The sequence below is a fragment of the Mustelus asterias genome, chromosome 28 (genome assembly GCF_964213995.1).
Source record: "Mustelus asterias chromosome 28, sMusAst1.hap1.1, whole genome shotgun sequence".
Lineage (NCBI taxonomy): Eukaryota > Metazoa > Chordata > Chondrichthyes > Carcharhiniformes > Triakidae > Mustelus > Mustelus asterias.
Window position 1 is genome coordinate 5,681,126 of NC_135828.1, and position 10,944 is coordinate 5,692,069.

Genomic DNA, 10,944 nt, shown 5'->3' on the forward strand with positions numbered 1-10,944 from the left:
TCACCAGTGTCCTTTAGGGAAGGAAATTTTATCATTGATTATCACCGATAATCTAAGGAAACATTTACTTATAAGTTATTACTTTCACATATAGTTTCTCAGGTGGTTCTTTCTCCCAAAATAAAGAAAATTACAGCACAGGGACAGGCCCTTCGGCCCTCCAAGCCCAAGCCAATCATGATGTCCTAACTGAACTAAAAAAAAACTTTCTCCTCTTACTCGGTCCGTATCCCTCTATTCCCTCCCTATTCATGGACCCATCCAGATGCCTCTTAAATGTTGCTAATGTGTCTGCTTCCACCACCTCCTCTGGCAGTGCGTTCCAGGCACCCACCATTCTTTACGTGAAAAACTTCCCCCGCACATCTCCCTTAAACTTTCCCTCTTTCACCTTGAATCTGTGCTGCATCTTGGCTATTCATATACCTATCCTTAAACTACGAGATCATTTCCTCTCTTGGAATTAAAACCAATCCTTGAAACTAAAGGCTACATTGCAAATAACACCTCCAGCAACTTCTAACCCTCCATGTCCAGTATGTTTTGATTTGATTTATTATTGTCACATGTATTAGTATACAGTGAAAAGTTTTGTTTCTTGCGCGCTACACAGACAAAACATACCGTTCATAGAGAAGGAAACGAGAGAGTGCAGAATGTAGTGTTACAGTCAAAGCTAGGGTGTAGAGAAAGATCAACTTAATGCAAGGTAAGTCTATTCAAAAGTCTGACGGCAGCAGGGAAGAAGCTGTTCTTGAGTCGGTTGGTACGTGACCTCAGACTTTTGTATCTTTTTCCCGACGGAAGAAGGTGGAAGAGAGAATGTCCGGGGTGCGTGGGGTCCTTAATTATGCTGACTGCTTTTGCCGAGGCAGCGGGAAGTGTAGGCAGAGTCAATGGATGGAGGGCTGGTTTGTGTGATGGATTGGGCTACACTCACGACCTTTTGTAGTTCCTTGCGGTCTTGGGCAGGGCAGGGCAGGAGCCCCACACCAAGCTGTGATACAACCAGAAAGAATTTTAAATCGATTAATAAATTAGACGTTCTTGAGGAGATAAGAAATGGAGAGAGGTTCTCGGGAGGAAGCTGGATGAATTAATTACAAAGCCAAGCTACCCGGAACTTTACTATTAATTAGATCCCACATCTGCATGATTTGTCTAATGGTTAAACTTGTGTGTTTAAGTGAAAGAGGAGTTTTTTTTCAAATCTTGAATTCAATGAATGAGCAATCATTTCTCAACCATCCCTTTGCAATCCCATTGGGTGAAGTTGTGTGAAAATGTGAAGCCTTTAAACATCTGTTAACTTTGCAAATATCCACTGAAATGCTTCACCTGGGAGCTGAAATTTCCCATTTAATTAATTTGAGTAGTTCAGCTCGCATGAATAACTGCTACTTCCTTTCGTAAATTTTTCCTGATGTTTATTTTTATTTATTAGTCACAAGTAGGCTTACATTAACACTGCAATGAAGTTACTGTGATGCTTGAAGGGGACAAAACTTGTTTTGAAATTTCACGATTGGTTTTGATTGTTAATTGTTCTGTAAGGAAACCTGCCTTTTTTTTTTAAAGAGGACTTGCTCATTTTTGTTGCTTTTGATGTGCCTCAGAGTCAAAGAGGTTTACAACATGGAAACAGACCCTTTGGCCCAACTTGTCCATGCCACCCTTTTTTTTAAAACCCCAAAGCTAGTCCCAATTGCCCGCATTTGGCCCATATCCCTCGATACCCATCTTACCCACGTAACTGTCTAAATGCTTTTTAAAAGACAAAATTGTACCCGCCTCTACTACTACCTCGGGCAGCTTGTTCCAGACACTCACCACCCTCTGTGTGAAAAACTTGCCCCTCTGGACACTTTTGTATCTCTCCCCTCTCACCTTAAACCTATGCCCTCTAGTTTTAGACTCCCCTATCTTTGGGAAAATATATTGACTATCTAGCTGATCCATACCCCTCATTATTTTATAGATCTCTATAAGATCACCTCTCAGCCTCCTATGCTCCAGAGAAAAAAGTCCCAGTCTATCCAGCCTCTCCTTATAACTCAATCCATTAAGTCCCGGTAGCATCCTAGTAAATCTTTTCTGCACTCTTTCTAGTTTAATAATATCCTTTCTATAATAGGGTGACCAGAACTGTACACAGTATTCCAAGTGTGGCCTTACCAATGTCTTGTACAACTTCAACAAGACATCCCAACTCCTGTATTCAATGTTCTGACCAATGAAACCAAGCATGCCGAATGCCTTCTTCACCACTCTGTCCACCTGTGACTCCACTTTCAAGGAGCTATGAACCTGCACCCTTAGATCTCTTTGTTCTGTAACACTCCCCAACGCCCTACCATTAACTTGCCTGTCACTGGATACTTAAACCAGTCCTGTAGATTTTCAGTATTTCAGATTGCTGGAGCGCTGTATGTCTCCACATGACAGCTGCTTAAGGACAGTTTTTGGAGTCCCGGTAAGTTCCCTCAAGAGTTATTTCAATTGAGAGAATCTCGAATGCTGAACAAGTGAGAGAGGTTGCCTTTCAGAATCTTACTGCGAGGTCCCAGGGTGAATTCGATTTGGGATTTGACTTCTGAATTTTAGTTTCTTTATTGGCTATGGCGGAATTCTGCAACTGCAACACAAGCAGCCTCTCTCTGGCGAGGCGCATAAATAACTTTATACAATACAATAACTTCTGCCAATTTTGGAACTTGTTCTACCACATATGCCTGGATTCCTGTATGAATTAGGTGCTAACACTGGTGGGCAGGCTTCACATTATTCTCTCCCTGTGCTGTTTTGTGAGTTTCTTTCTCCCCAAAAATATACTTTATTTGTAAAATTCTGAAAGAACATTACATTATAATGGACAGCAGAGTAGTTAGCATTGCTGCCTCACAGCGCCAGGGACCCAGGTTCGATTCCCAGCTTGGGTCACTGTCTGTGTGGAGTTTCTATGTTCTTCCTGTGTCTGCATGGGTTTCCTCCGGGTGCTCCTGTTTCCTCCCACAGTCCAAAGATGTGCGGGTTAGGTTGATTGGCCGTGCTAAATTAACCCTCATGTCAAGGGATCAGCAGGGTAAATACATGGGGTTACGGGAATAGGGCCTGGGTGGGATTATGTTCAGTGCAGACTCGATGGGATGAATGGCCTCCTTCTGCACTTAGGGATTCTTTGATAACTAGGTACAGTGGTTAGCACTGGTTCCTCACAACACCAGGGACCCAGCTTCGATTCCTGGCTTGGGTCACTGTCTGTGTGGAGTCTGCACATTCTCCCCGTGTCTGCATGGGTTTCCTCCAGGTGCACCTTATCCTCCCACAGTCCGAAAGACGTGCTGGTTCGGGTGCATTGGCTGTACTAAATTCTCCCTCAGTGTACCCGAACAGGCGCCGGAGTGTGGCGACTAGGGGATTTTCATAGTAACTTCAATGCAGTGTCAATGTAAGCCTACTTGTGACACTAATAAATAAACTTTAAAAAAACCTTTCAAAATAACCCATCTCTCACACACACACACACACACACACACAGAGCAATAATATTCAGGTTGCCTATATACATCCCGTTGCACTCTGAGATGCTTCCGTCTGCCACAGAACACGGCCCAAACCCCCCCCATCCCCCTTCTCTCCCGATACATAATTAATGAGGTCGAGCTGGAAGATGTGGCTTGGTTCCCTGCAGTGGGAAAACACTCCCCATCCCACATCTTCCCTGCCACAGGACTTTAATCTCAGATGGGAGAATTCTACGTGAAACAACTGGTCTTTTTGAGAGCAGGGCAAAACCTTCTCGACTATAAGATTTCTCTTATATTAGAATCTGTAGAATCCCTACCGTGCAGGAAGAGACCATACACCCCATGAGTCTGCACCGCCCCTCCGAAGGAGCATCTTAACCAGGCCCACCTCACCACCTTATCCCCATAATCACATGCATCCACCATGGCTAATCCCCCTAACCTGCACATCTTTGGACACTAAGGGACAATTTAGCATGGCCAACCCACCTAACCTGCACATCTTCGGACTGTGGGAGGAAACCCACGCAGACACGAGGAGAACATTCCGGGACTGGTTATGAATATATTTGTGCCTTTGAACTAAACATAATGGAGACAATGACTCAAGTATTTAAGACGGCAGACAGAGAAATTTGACATGAATCAGATTGGTGTCAATATTGCAGAGGGCAATGTTGCAGAGAAATTCCTCGCCGTTCCTCTCTGCTGCCTCTTGGTGGTGCTGTTGAACCACTGGACTGACCAAAGACAGCAATGTTCCATTCGCCTGGATTAATCAGTGGTGGTTCCATTAAAGGTTTCTACAATTCGACGTCAAAGCTTAATGTGAACTGACAACATTCCCGCTTTCTCCCTCCATCTGCTGTGGAGCTGATTGGCAAAGAGGCAAGTCGTCCTGCAAAAGCTATTAGCCAAATTTCCTTTGCTCAGGTGTTAGACTGACACCGTTGCCTTGGCAGCACTTCCTGACGTTTTATCAATTAAAATTAAAAGTTCACACCAAAGATGTGATGGGGCTGAGAACACTTGATAACCAACAATGCTAGTTAGAGTTTGGAATAGGGGCTGCTCCAATGATGTACCCATCAGGGCCTTTTAAAGGCTTCCTAACGGAAGCACTGATGTTATATTTGGCTAATGTTGAAATTACCCCTTATTCATAGAATCCCTACAGTGCAGAAGGAGGCCATTCAGCCCATCGAGTCTGTTACGACCACAATCCCACCCAGGCCCTATCCCCGTAACTCCACATATTTACCCTGCTTAATCCCCTTGACACTAAGGGGCAATTTAGCAAGGCCAATCCACCTAACCTGCACATCTTTGGACTGTGGGAGGAAACTGGAGCACCCGGAGGAAACCCACGCAGACACGGGGAGGACGTGCAAACTCCACACAGACAGTGACCGCGGCCGGAATTGAACTTGGGTCCCTGGTGCTGTGAGGCAGCAGTGCTAACCACCGCGCTACCCCAATTGCATTGGGGTTTTCTCCCATCTCCCTATCCTTGATTGGGATCCTTAGAAATTTGTGCTTTTGAACAGAACTTTGTCAAGTGCTTCATAGATCGCACGCTCTGTCACAGAGGATATTTTGATTTGATTTATTATTATCACATGTATTAGGATACAGTGAAAAGTATTGTTTCCTGCGCGCTATACAGACAAAGCATACCGTTCATAGAGAGAAACGAGAGAGTGCAGAATGTAGTGTTACAGTCATAGCTAGGGTGTAGAGAAAGATTAATTTAATGCGAGGTAGGTCCATTCAAAAGTCTGAGGGAAGAAGCTGTTCTTGAGTTGGTTGGTGCGTGACCTCAGACTTTTGTATCTTTTTCCCAGCGGAAGAAGGTGGAAGAGAGAATGTCCGGGGTGCGAGGGGGTCCTTAATTATGCTGGCTGCTTTGCCGAGGCAGCGGGAAGTGTAGACAGAATCAATGGATGGGAGGCTGGTTTGCGTGATGGATTGGGCTGCATTCACAATCCTTTTGTAGTTCCTTGCGGTCTTGGGCAGAGCAGGAGCCATACCAAGCTGTGATACAACCAGAAAGAATGCTTTCTATGGTGCATCTGTAAAAGTTAGTGAGAGCCGTAGCTGACATGGCAAATTTCCTTTGTCTCATGAGAAAGTAGAGGCGTTGGTGGGCTTTCTTAACTATAGTGTCGGCATGGGGGGAACCAGGACAGGTTGTTGGTGATCTGGACACCTCGAAACTTGAAGCTCTCGACCCTTTCTACTTTATCCCCGTTGATCGTCACAGAGTGTCACGTGCGATGGACACAATTACCGCCACCCCCACCGCCGCCCCCCGCACCCCCCCCTCGGGGGTAAGCTTACCTGGGGAATTTGCATTCGAACCCGATGATTGCACATGGGCAAGTTCCATGTAATTTGCTAGGCTGAAGAATTGCTTGGCATTTACAGCAGGCAGACAGGCCATTCGGCCCATCATTCCATGCTGGCGCGCATGCTCCACCTAAGCCCCCTACCAACACACTCCCCCCCCCCCCCCCCCGACACCCCCCCCCCACCCCGCCCCACTTCATTGCACTCTGTCAGCATGTACCCTTTTATTCCTTGCTCCCACGTTTACATGACAACCAGATGAAGCTTAGCATCGCAAAAGCGTGCACAAGTGTGAGGCTTATCATCGGTAGATGATGCCTTTCTGTGGGTCACCAGTCACTGTGGTGAGAATGCATGGCAGCAGCGACATAGACTTGTGACAAACATGGCGCTTTGTGATCAGTGCGATCGCGGCGACTGTTTTGTGATCTTTGAGGGGCTGCAGAGACCTTAGATTAATGGGAAAGACTGAAAGGCAAAGCATTTTGCAACACGACCCGTCTGAGCGCATAAATCACCGCACAAATGAATGGATTTATGCAAATTAAATGGGTTCCTATTCAAAGAAAATACTTCATGCCATATAACTTAATGAATTATGTAAAATAAAAACGAGGCAAAGGGAGACGACTGGATTGGGTGCATTTAAATAATCCATAAATCAACAGCAATTGCAATCAAGATTTATAATGTTGGTGTGAGTACAAAGGGAGTGGGGAATAGGATGAATCTACCGTTCATTTTTTTCAGGCAGGTACTGAGTAAACAAGGGTTATTTATACTCTTGTAAAATAAAAATTACAATTTCAGATGATCCCACCTTTTTAAGCGACTGTGCAGAAGAATTGTGCTCACTCTTAAATGGCGGGGGTTTTTTTTTCGGATGATAGGTAATGTGCACTCTGTGTCTCTGACAGCTTCAGCTGTGAAGACACTTCACGTCCAACTTGTACAGAAGGTCACCAGCACAAGCCTCAAGGATGCTTGTCAATTCTACCTCGTTAGATACCCCGGATGAAGTGTTGGACAGCTACTTGAGCACAGGACAAGACAATCCATCACACAGGACTTAAGGAGGGAAATCATGGAAGTGCGATACGCTTCTTCCTTCATAATCACATCTCCCTTTTCCCCAAGTTTCAGAAGTATTACATTTTTAAAGACATGTCACAGCATCCCCCATAAATCTTCAGCTGACATCCTCTTTGGAATGCGTTTTTTGTATATATATATATATAAGAAAATGATAAATAATGGTTGATGTGAATGTTTCAGCTTGATTCCCCTCACCTTTGAGTCAGAAGTTTCCAGAATCATCTGCCACTCCGGAGACTTGAGGACACTATTGAGGTTGGCACTCCCAGTTTGTATACAGAGTGAGTGCTGTGTCATCAGAAGTCCAACGCCGGCATCTCCATAAACTTCTTACCATCAGAAGGTGCCAGACGAGACTTTACAGCAAGGTCCGGTCTCCCCTCGTGTGTATTTTTTTATCCCAGTGCATCGTACAGTTTTACTTGGAGCTGGTGTACTTGGTCACCGCCTTGGTCCCTTCCGACACGGCGTGCTTGGCCATTTACATCTTCCCTCCCTTGTGGCTTCAAAAAACTCCCACCGCAATGTTTGGGGAACAGTCAACAATGACATGTCGATGTTTATCCCTCAAAAAACAATCGCTGAAACAGTTTTTATTTATTCGTTTGTGGGGCATGGGCGTCGCTGGCTGGCCAGCATTTATTGCCCATCCCTAGTTGCCCTTGAAAAGGTGGTGGGGAGCTGCCTTCTTGACAAGTGAGTGGCTTGCCAGGCCATTTCAGAGGGTAGTTGAGAGTCAACCAGATTGTTGTGGCTCTGGAGTCACATGTAGGCCAGACCAAGTAAGGACGGCAGATTTCCTTCCCTAAAGGGCATAAGTGAACCAGATGGGTTTTTCCGACAATCGACACTGGTTCCATGGCCATCAGTAGATTCTTAATTCCAGATATTTTTTATTGAATTCAAATTCCACCATCTGCTGAGGTGGGATTTGAACCCTGGTCCCCAGCTGAGTTTCTGGATTAAGAGTCTGGCGATAATACCACTGGGCCATCATCTAGCGGTCATTATCATGATGCTGTTACTGGGAGCTTTCTGTGTACAAATCGGCTGCCATGCCTCCTGCACGACATTACAGCCAATGAAATGTTTTCTGTTAATGTGCTTTGGGCTGTTCAGAGGTCGTGAAAGGCGCTATACAAGTGTAGCTATTTTTTAAAACCCTGCTGCTGATATGAATCCATTCCGTTCATGACAGTTTGTGAGGGAGACTTTTTCAGTAATTCATATGGAAGCGATGCAGAGCGTCAAATAGGATATACCACTCTCAAAGCCACAAGGTGGTAATCTGCCCTGAGGCATTAACAGAGGGCCCAGGGGCAACTCTCTCCATGAACAGGGACCTCGTCAGAAGAGAAATGAGGAGCAGCAGTGAGCAAGACAATGCACAATTCTCCACAGATCATTCCGAATAACATTCACTTTCTTCCTTTTCCAAAATACTGATTATACACAGCCAGTTTCAGATCGGCCAGTCCCCGAGGTTAAAACATCAGAATAATTCCTTCAAAATTCGTTACACGCTTCTGTCCTAATGGGTAAGGTTTTTCTCACATGAGTATTTTTCTTTTATGATTTCTCCAATTGCCTCTCTCAAGATGCTGAGAGCCTGCCCTGGTTGTTGGCTCCAAGGACAGGCTGCAGAGTCCAGCCTTTAGCACCGTGTCTCCGCAGGGTATGAGGTTAGACTGCAGGGGGGGGCAAGGGTCAGCAAGGGATGGATGGTAAAAAGGTGGGTAATTTCTGTTTGAGAGTGCAGCCCAAATCCTGAACAGCTCGGTGCTTCTTCACACTTTTACTTGATACTGAATACTTTATAGGGCGGCACGGTGGCACAGTGGTTAGCACTGCTGCCTCACAGTGCCAGGGACCCGGGTTCGATTCCCGGCCTTGGGTCACTGTCTGTGTGGAGTTTGCACATTCTCCCCGTGTCTGCGTGGGTTTCCTCCGGGTTTCATAGAATCATAGAATGCCTACAGTGCAGAAGGAGGCCATTCGGCCCATCGAGTCTGCACCGACAACAATCCCACCCAGGCCCTATCCCCGTAACCCCACGTATTTACCCCACTAATCCCTCTAACCTATGCATCCTGGGACACTAAGGGGCAATTTACCATGGCCAATGCACCTAACCCGCACATCTTTGGACTGTGGGAGGAAACACACGCAGACACGGAAGAATATGCAAACTCCTCCCACAATCCAAAGATGTGCAGGTTGGGTGGATCGGCCATGCTAAATTGTCCTTAGTGTCCAAAAATGTGCAGATTAGGTGGATTGGCCTTAGTAAATGTGGATAGGGCCTGGGTAAGTTACTCTGTCAGCAAGTCGGTGTAGACCCGATGGACCGAATGTCCTCCTTCTGCACTGTAGGGATTCTATGATGCTCAGTGAGGGAATACTGCACAGTTGGAAGTGCCGCCTTTCAGATGATACTTTAAACCCAGGTCCCGTCTGCCTGATCAGATGCGTGCGGAAGACTCCGTGGAACCATTTTGATGAAGGAGGAGGAGGAGCCAGTGGCCTGCCCAATATTTATCCCCTCAATCAACACCACTAATTTGGATTACTTGGGCCTTTATTACATTGCTGTTTGTGGGATCTTGCTGTGCGCAAATTGGCTGCCGTGTTTCCGACGTCGCAAACGTGGCTACACTTCAAAAAGTATCTCATTGTCTGCAAAGTAGTTTGCGATTTCCCTGTGGTCGCGAAAGGTGCTATGTAAATGTAGATCTTTCTTTTTGCTGATTGGCTTGTGGGAGCAATAATGACCAACTCCAGTCTTGACCTGGGGAGAAGGACCTCTCAAGTTTGCAACTTAATTCACAGCAATGAAAAGCTCTGCTCGATGGAGAATGACAGAGGCAACATTTGCTTCAGTGAGTGACATTGGGAAGTCTTGAGACATGTATATATATAAAAATATAATATATATATATTTGGAATATCCGCTAAACTGCGTTTATGTTTCGCAAATAAGAAACAGTGTCACAATTTTATTGACACATTGAGTGGAAGCCCTCCTGTGGCATTGCTCATGGCAGATACATGGATAAACTGTTTCCAAGGATTGGAACATCAGACTGTGCAACACATCGTATTATTCGGCTGCTAAAGATGTATCAGTTTGACCCCTTTAAAATGAGATGGAATTGTTGTGCCTTCCTGGGTCGTCAGAGGCTAATAGCTGTTTTTGTTTAATTCATTCATAAGATATGGGCGTCTCTGGCTGGCCAGCATTTATTGCCCATCCCTAGTTGCCCTTGAGAAGGTGGTGGTGAGCTGCCTTCTTGAATCACTGCAGGGGCGGGGCGGGGGCGGGGGAGTAAGGGAGCACGGCATTGAGATAGAGAATCAGCCATGATTATATTGAATGGCGAAGCAGGGCCGAATGGCCTCCGCCTGCTTCTATTTACTGCGTTTCTGAGGTAGGTTTCTCTATCTATAAATCTGTGTGTGAATGAAAGATTAGAAACAAGTCTAAGCTAGTCTTGTTAATCATAACTAGTCAGTTCACCCCTGAGAATTTAATGCAATTAAGGTGGATCTAAGTTGGAAAGCATCTAACATTATCGGAAAGAAAACATGATATGACTAGAGGCTCATCAGTATTTTCCAGTTCCTTGGAAGAGAATGATGAGCCTGTTAGTTTGACAACTAAGAGTTAGAATCTATTGTAAAGGATGTCATTCTAGACTATCTATTGACAATAAATCCAAGCTAACTGGGGTTTATGAAAGGCATCCTGCATCTAATGAGCTCTTTGGGAATCTAACTGAGTTAGTGGCTGAGGTATTGCGGTTGATATTGTCAATTGATTTATAGAGGGAAATTCAGAAGCTCGCTCACAAGAGGTTTGTGTCTGCGATGAGGACTGTTTGACAGAAGATCTCCAATACGCTACCAAACAGAGCGGCTGGGAGAGAACAAGTGAACAGATTTGCACCGGAAATTTCTGCTACCAATGATCGAG